This window comes from Ornithorhynchus anatinus, chromosome X1 (assembly GCF_004115215.2).
Source record: "Ornithorhynchus anatinus isolate Pmale09 chromosome X1, mOrnAna1.pri.v4, whole genome shotgun sequence".
Classification (NCBI taxonomy): Eukaryota; Metazoa; Chordata; class Mammalia; order Monotremata; family Ornithorhynchidae; genus Ornithorhynchus; species Ornithorhynchus anatinus.
Genome location: NC_041749.1, coordinates 99894914 through 99900913, shown reverse-complemented (window position 1 = coordinate 99900913; position 6000 = coordinate 99894914). Strand labels below are relative to the sequence as shown.

At 37.1% G+C, this 6000-nt stretch overlaps 1 protein-coding gene across 1 annotated transcript in view; it reads left to right on the top strand.

Annotated features, from left to right (window-relative positions):
- The first annotated feature begins 669 nt into the window (after window positions 1–669).
- The window catches only part of CNTN6 (contactin 6), a 361761-nt gene continuing 356430 nt past the window's right edge, over window positions 670–6000 (top strand). The window contains exon 1 of the mRNA XM_029049898.2: window positions 670–825. The gene's annotated coding sequence lies outside the window, so the exon portion shown is untranslated. The remainder of the gene's footprint in view (window positions 826–6000) is intronic.

Below are 6000 nucleotides of genomic sequence, written 5' to 3'. Positions count from 1 at the left end.
CCTTGAATACAAATACATTACTTTCTGGAGTAGAAATAGTCTTCGGGCTGTCTGCATTCTCTCCCTCCCTAAAAGAAATAGAGACAGTAAAATATTTCTAAAATATTAATGAATAGTTATAGTGGCCCATATCCATTTTTTCTCTTTATGCAATTTAATTTTATTTTAACTATCACCAGTTCAGAAGGGGGAGTGCATTACATTTCACTGAGAAACATATTTGTCTAGACAGGCATTTTATGAGCTTAATTCTATGCAGCGAATAGAGCAGTTGAGAACTGAGACCAGAGACAAAAGCAAAATTATTTCCCTTCTGTTCAAAACCTATTAACTAGCTAGCATGACATAGTTTTCAGTAAGAGAGATTTTCTGGTGACCTGACAGAAGCTCCTGTCTGTAGGAAAACAATGTTGAGTGAATTTAATTTTTTTTTTTTTTGGTGTGAAGGATTCTTTCTGCTCTTTCAGACTGCAGGAAGGATGATTAATGTAGAGGTAATTTTTAAATTTGAAGAGATTTCCAGATCAGAATCTTTAAATCCAGAGCTGTGTATATGTGATTCAAGCCCTAACTGTGTGCATCCTGTCAGGAATACAGCAGGATAGCAGTGTATTTCATGGTTAACACCAGTGAAGAGACACGCAATGCTCAGTGGATAAAAGGCTTGTAGTCCCAGCTGGGAAAATAGTTCCATTATCTCCCAGCTGCATAGACATTCCATACGGCTTGGTTCTGCCTGGATGAACAGTGTGGCTTGCTGAGAGCTTGAAACAGAGTTCTGCAGAAAATTTTAAAGATTCCCGAGCCATTTCCCTGTTAAGATCTGTAAGTACAAAATTGTGCTGTCTACTGCAATGTGAATAATGCTGGGGAAGCTGCAGTTTCTTTTGCTTTCATTGCTTTTGCATTAGCATAACAGGTAGAGGATAAAATATAATCCTTGGCTTTATTTATTTTATGTTTCTATGAACTGCTGATGCTTATAAATGTATTTATTCCTTGTGAGGGAAAATGTATTGAATCTGCATTCATGTGAGGTTAAGAGAAAAGCACGGGAAGATGCTCTCCTGCTACACAGACACTTCAGGTACATTTTTCAGTGTTTCACCAGCTCTTTGCTGCAGTGAAACTAATGGGCAGGACCCAGGGTGACATGGCTAATTCTGGCACTTTCCTGTGACTTAATTTTGTACCTAAAATGACAGGGGAGGATGATGTTTTAAACGAGTGTTTGATGAGTAAAGTTTGTTGGGGGGAGGGAGCTTGGGGGAGGAGGAAAACCAAGGCTACTCTATGAATTGAACTTCCAAATTGGTATCTCCTACTTTTGGTCTAACTGTAAAATGGGGTGCAGATTTTACCATTTCCACTTATGTGCTAAGTTTGTCAGTTTTAAAGAAACTGCCCTACTTTATGCGAAGTTTCAGAAGTTGATGGCTGGAGAAATAAACTTTTAAGAACTCTCTCATTAGGCACGTAGTGTCCATATGTTAAAGGAGCTTTTGATCACCATTATGCTTTTTGAAGAATCCACATTCATGTCTTGCATCCCAAATAGAAATTGCTGATGTTTAAATAATCAGCATCCAGACTATGTCTTCTAAGAATCATTCACAGAATAACTAAATAGATGTTATACTCCCCCCCCCCACCCAAATGTGTAATTACATAGACTCAATTTGGAAAATGAGCTACTCATAATTTTATTTTCTGTGGCATTGTATTTCAAAGATGCTTGTAAAAGAGTGAGCCATATGCTGAATATGTAATTGCTATTTTAAGCTATTTTCATTTATTTCATGGTTTTGTTTATCATCTTTGTTTCTGCTTCAAGACAAACCAAATTAGTGTATCATCCCAGGGCAACAAAATTAGTGTATTGTGGTTAATAAAGTGTAACTATGTTTTTTGTACTTCAGTAACTTTTCAAAAATGTTTCATAGTTACTCACTTGAGACTCTTTAATATAAGATCCCAAATGTCTATCTGAAATTGAATAAATGCATGACTTAAATCTTGACTGAAAAGAACATTGTTCAGAAATAGTTCACTACATTTTAACATTGCTTGTGAGCCATTAAATACTAACTATAAATCTTTCCAAGTCTCATTCACTCTCACTCTTGGTTCTAGGTTTAACTGAGATAAAAAATATGATTAAACTACAATTATAAGTTCTGAGAAGACTATAAAAGAATCTCTGTGGGGAAAAAAAAAACAACCATGTGCAAAATACGATTTTAGAACTCATTTTGATGTCTCTCTTTGTTTGGCACCCAAAAGACTTAATCGTGACCCATCCCATTACTATAGTATATCCTACACCCTACAACAATTATAAATCATTTTATCTCTTTTCCCTAATGGAATGTAAAGCTTCTTGTGTGTAAGGAATGTGCCCCTTTTTTTCTGTTGAACTTTCCCGAATGCTTAGTTTAGTGCATTGCACCCATTGAGCCAAGGGATCATGTTTACGAATTCTACTGTACTCTTCCAAGTGCTTAATAGAGTGTTCTTCACACAGGTGCTCCATAAATACTATTGCTTGATTGACATACCTTTCATTTAAACCATAGTGAATAGCCATCCTTATTTTCAAACTCTGGCAGGCAGCTCTACTACTATGATTGAATTTGCGCTGCTTTTGTAAATTGTACTTCTCAGGATTTGTTTCCTTTGCTGCTTCTAATCGGAATGGCACGTGGTGAAGTGGGCATTAGAATTCTTTTTCAAAGAGAAACAGGGAGTCTTTTCTCAAAGGTTTGCAATCCAATTCATCTTGATCAAAGCTCTTTCTCTGAAAAGTTTCACATTGAATTCATCCTTCTGCCAACTCTACCATCCTCCCTCTCTTCTCCATTATTAGTTCCACTAGTACTTGTGTCCTCTGAGAGCCTTTTGATGCTCTTTGGAGTGACAGAATCATAATCAGGTATGAGGTAAATTGGGTTCATTGAAGACAACAGAAATGAATAATCCAATCATACTCTCCACTGTCCCACAGAAACCCTAATTGACCTTTTCATAAATATCATTTTCCCCTCGATTATCTAGTTTATCTCAGTGCTATACTTCCCTTCAAAACAACTAATACCCAACTGTGAATTATTTCAGGCCCCTCAAATATCACCAAATAATTACAGGTTCAGTCTGGTACTTCCCTAATGGCTTATAAGAGAAAGCAAATTCCAGGAGTGACTAATTTGAGACTAAGTGTAAACTATGTATTGACAAATATCTGGTTCTGTTTGAACTGGACAAGTCTATAAGTAGATGGTAGAAATATTACTAAATCCAATTCTGTCTCAATGGTTCAAGTGATATTTGACTTATTGGCCAGCTGACATCTAGAGGATTTCCTGCCAGTATCTTTTTTTTTTGAAATACTGAGGATGAAAGCTGAGGAAAGCTGAGGATGAAAAGAATAATGCAAGGTAAAGTTGGTGCCGATGTGGAATTATTACCATAAAATTATAGCCTTGTGTGTGGTGCCTAATTGGTCTAGAAATCTGCTCTAATGACAGATGTTATCATCCTTCATGGAGTAAGGGCTGTCTTGAAATGGCGTTAATAGCAAAACACTGAAAACAACTAATGGTGATACTGGCAGTTCCATCATTCAAATGGTAAGTTGTTCACTCACCATGAGTCTTAGAAAATTTCATATAAAGATCCTCATCTAGACTGTAAACTCCCCATGGGCAGGAATTGTATCTACCAACTCTACTGTATTGTAAAAATATTAATATCCATTAAATACTCACTGTCTGCCAAGCAGAGTACTAAGCACTAGAGTAGATGCGAGATAATCAGTTTGGAAACAGTCCCTGTCCCACAAGTGGCTCACAGCCTAAGAAGGAAAGAGTAGGATTTACTTCTCATTTTACAGATGAGGAAATGAAGGCACAGAGGGGTTAAATGACTTGCCCAAAGTCACAAAGCAAGCATGTGGCAGAAATGGGATTAGCTCTCAGCTCCTTTGACTTTTGGGCCCAAGCTCTTTCACTAGGCCACACTGCTTCCCTCATAGATGTTCTCTCAAGTTCAGCATCATGACTTAGTGGAAAGTGCACGGACTTGGGAGTCAGAGGACATGGGTTCTAATCCCGGCTCCATGGACACTTAACTTCTCTGTGCCTCAGTTACCTCATCTGTAAAATGGGAATTTAAGCCCCACGTGGGATACCCTAATTACCTTGTGTCTACCCCAGTGCTTAGAACAGTGCTTGGCACATAGTAAGTGCTTAACAAATACCATAATTATTATAATCATTATTATTACAGTGCCCTGCACACAGTAAATGCCCAATAAATACCAACGATTGTTTGTTTTGATAAAAGTCACTGACAAGTGCTAGTAGTATACAGAAAAATGTTCCCTATCCCAACTTCCAGAGTACTCTGCTATCCACCATTCAAATATCAGGACCTGGTGAACCAAAGAGGACTATGCATTGTTGATGAAATACTCTTGTCATTTATTGACCTGTAGTCATAGACATTTTTCCCACCTCTTGAGCCCACCTGGGCCAGAGAAAAGGGAAGAGTACAGAGTTTGGTGGTGGGAAAATCCTACCACTTTTTGTATTCATTTTTACCCCATCCTCACTGTGTGTGTGATTGTGTGTGTGCTTATTTATTTATTTGCAATTGCATGTTCCATTCTTTATTTTGAATATTCTGTGTGTGAATACTTTTATGTCTGTTTACCCTATTAAGTTATAAGCTCCTTGTGGGCAGGAAATGAATTGTTTGTTTTGTATTTCCCAAGCATAGTATAGTGCATTGCTCTTAGTGGATGATCAATATATACCTATTATATAGGTAATATATAATAATATACCTATTATTATATCTATATACCTATTATTATTACCATTATGATTATTGGAGCAGTTTTTAAGGTGACAGCTCCAAAAAGTTAATCATGTCAGTGTGGCTGAGTCTTCACTAACAGGGTGGAAGTCAATACTTTGCCCCAGGCAGATTCGGCTTCAGACAGAAAATTCTATAAAATCTGGAGCTATATCATGTGCCAATTGTTGACATAACCGAAGATTCATAAATTTTGCCTGACATTCCATCCAATCACTGCATGGAATGTGATTCCCTACCCGACCCACATCTCCCACCTCTCTTTGAATATAAACTGAAATCTCAATTCTCTGCCCTATCCCAAAACAGCAGAAGATAGTGGTGTGGTGGTAAAGTCTTCTGTATAAAATTGCATTCCATACACCTGCAATACCTTCCCCATTCGTTTATGATAAGCCTTGTCCCCCTTCCTTCAAAAATACCCTCAAGACATCCCCATTTGAAGTTATTTCATACATCAAACCCTAGTTCATCATCTCAAATATTTCAGCATTCTTAAGCACTTGTATATATTCCTGCACAGTTGAAGTGGGTTGTGTATAGATTTTCGCATTATAGTATTGTTTGTGATTGTCTTTTTTAATGGTATTTAAGTGTTTAACACATAGTAAGCACTTAAACACCAAAAAAAAGCACTTAATCTGTGCCAAGCACTGTACTAAACGTTGGGGTAAATACAAACTAATAAGGTTGAACACAGTTCAATTCCCATGTGGGGCTCACAATCTTAATCTCCATTTTACAGATGAGATAACTGAGGCCCAGAGAAGTTAAGTGACATATCCAAAGTCACACAGCAGACAAGCAGAGGAGCTGGCATTAGAACCCAGGTCTTATGTATTTGTGTGTATTTTGCCTCCTCTATGAAAAAGAAGTTATGTGATTTTAAGGAGTTTCTGATATACTTCCCCACAGCACTTTTGATGAAGTAGATACTCAGTATGTATTTTTGAGTGAGGAATTGATTAAGTTCTGAAAAGCAAAAATGAACAATTACTTATTAATTATAGGATCAGGGCCAAAGATTTCAGGTGAAATGTCTCATTTTAAGTACCTAGTAAGGCAGACTGCAAATTATCAGGTAAATATTCTACCACCAGCTTGTTTGTGATCTTTGAGTAAATG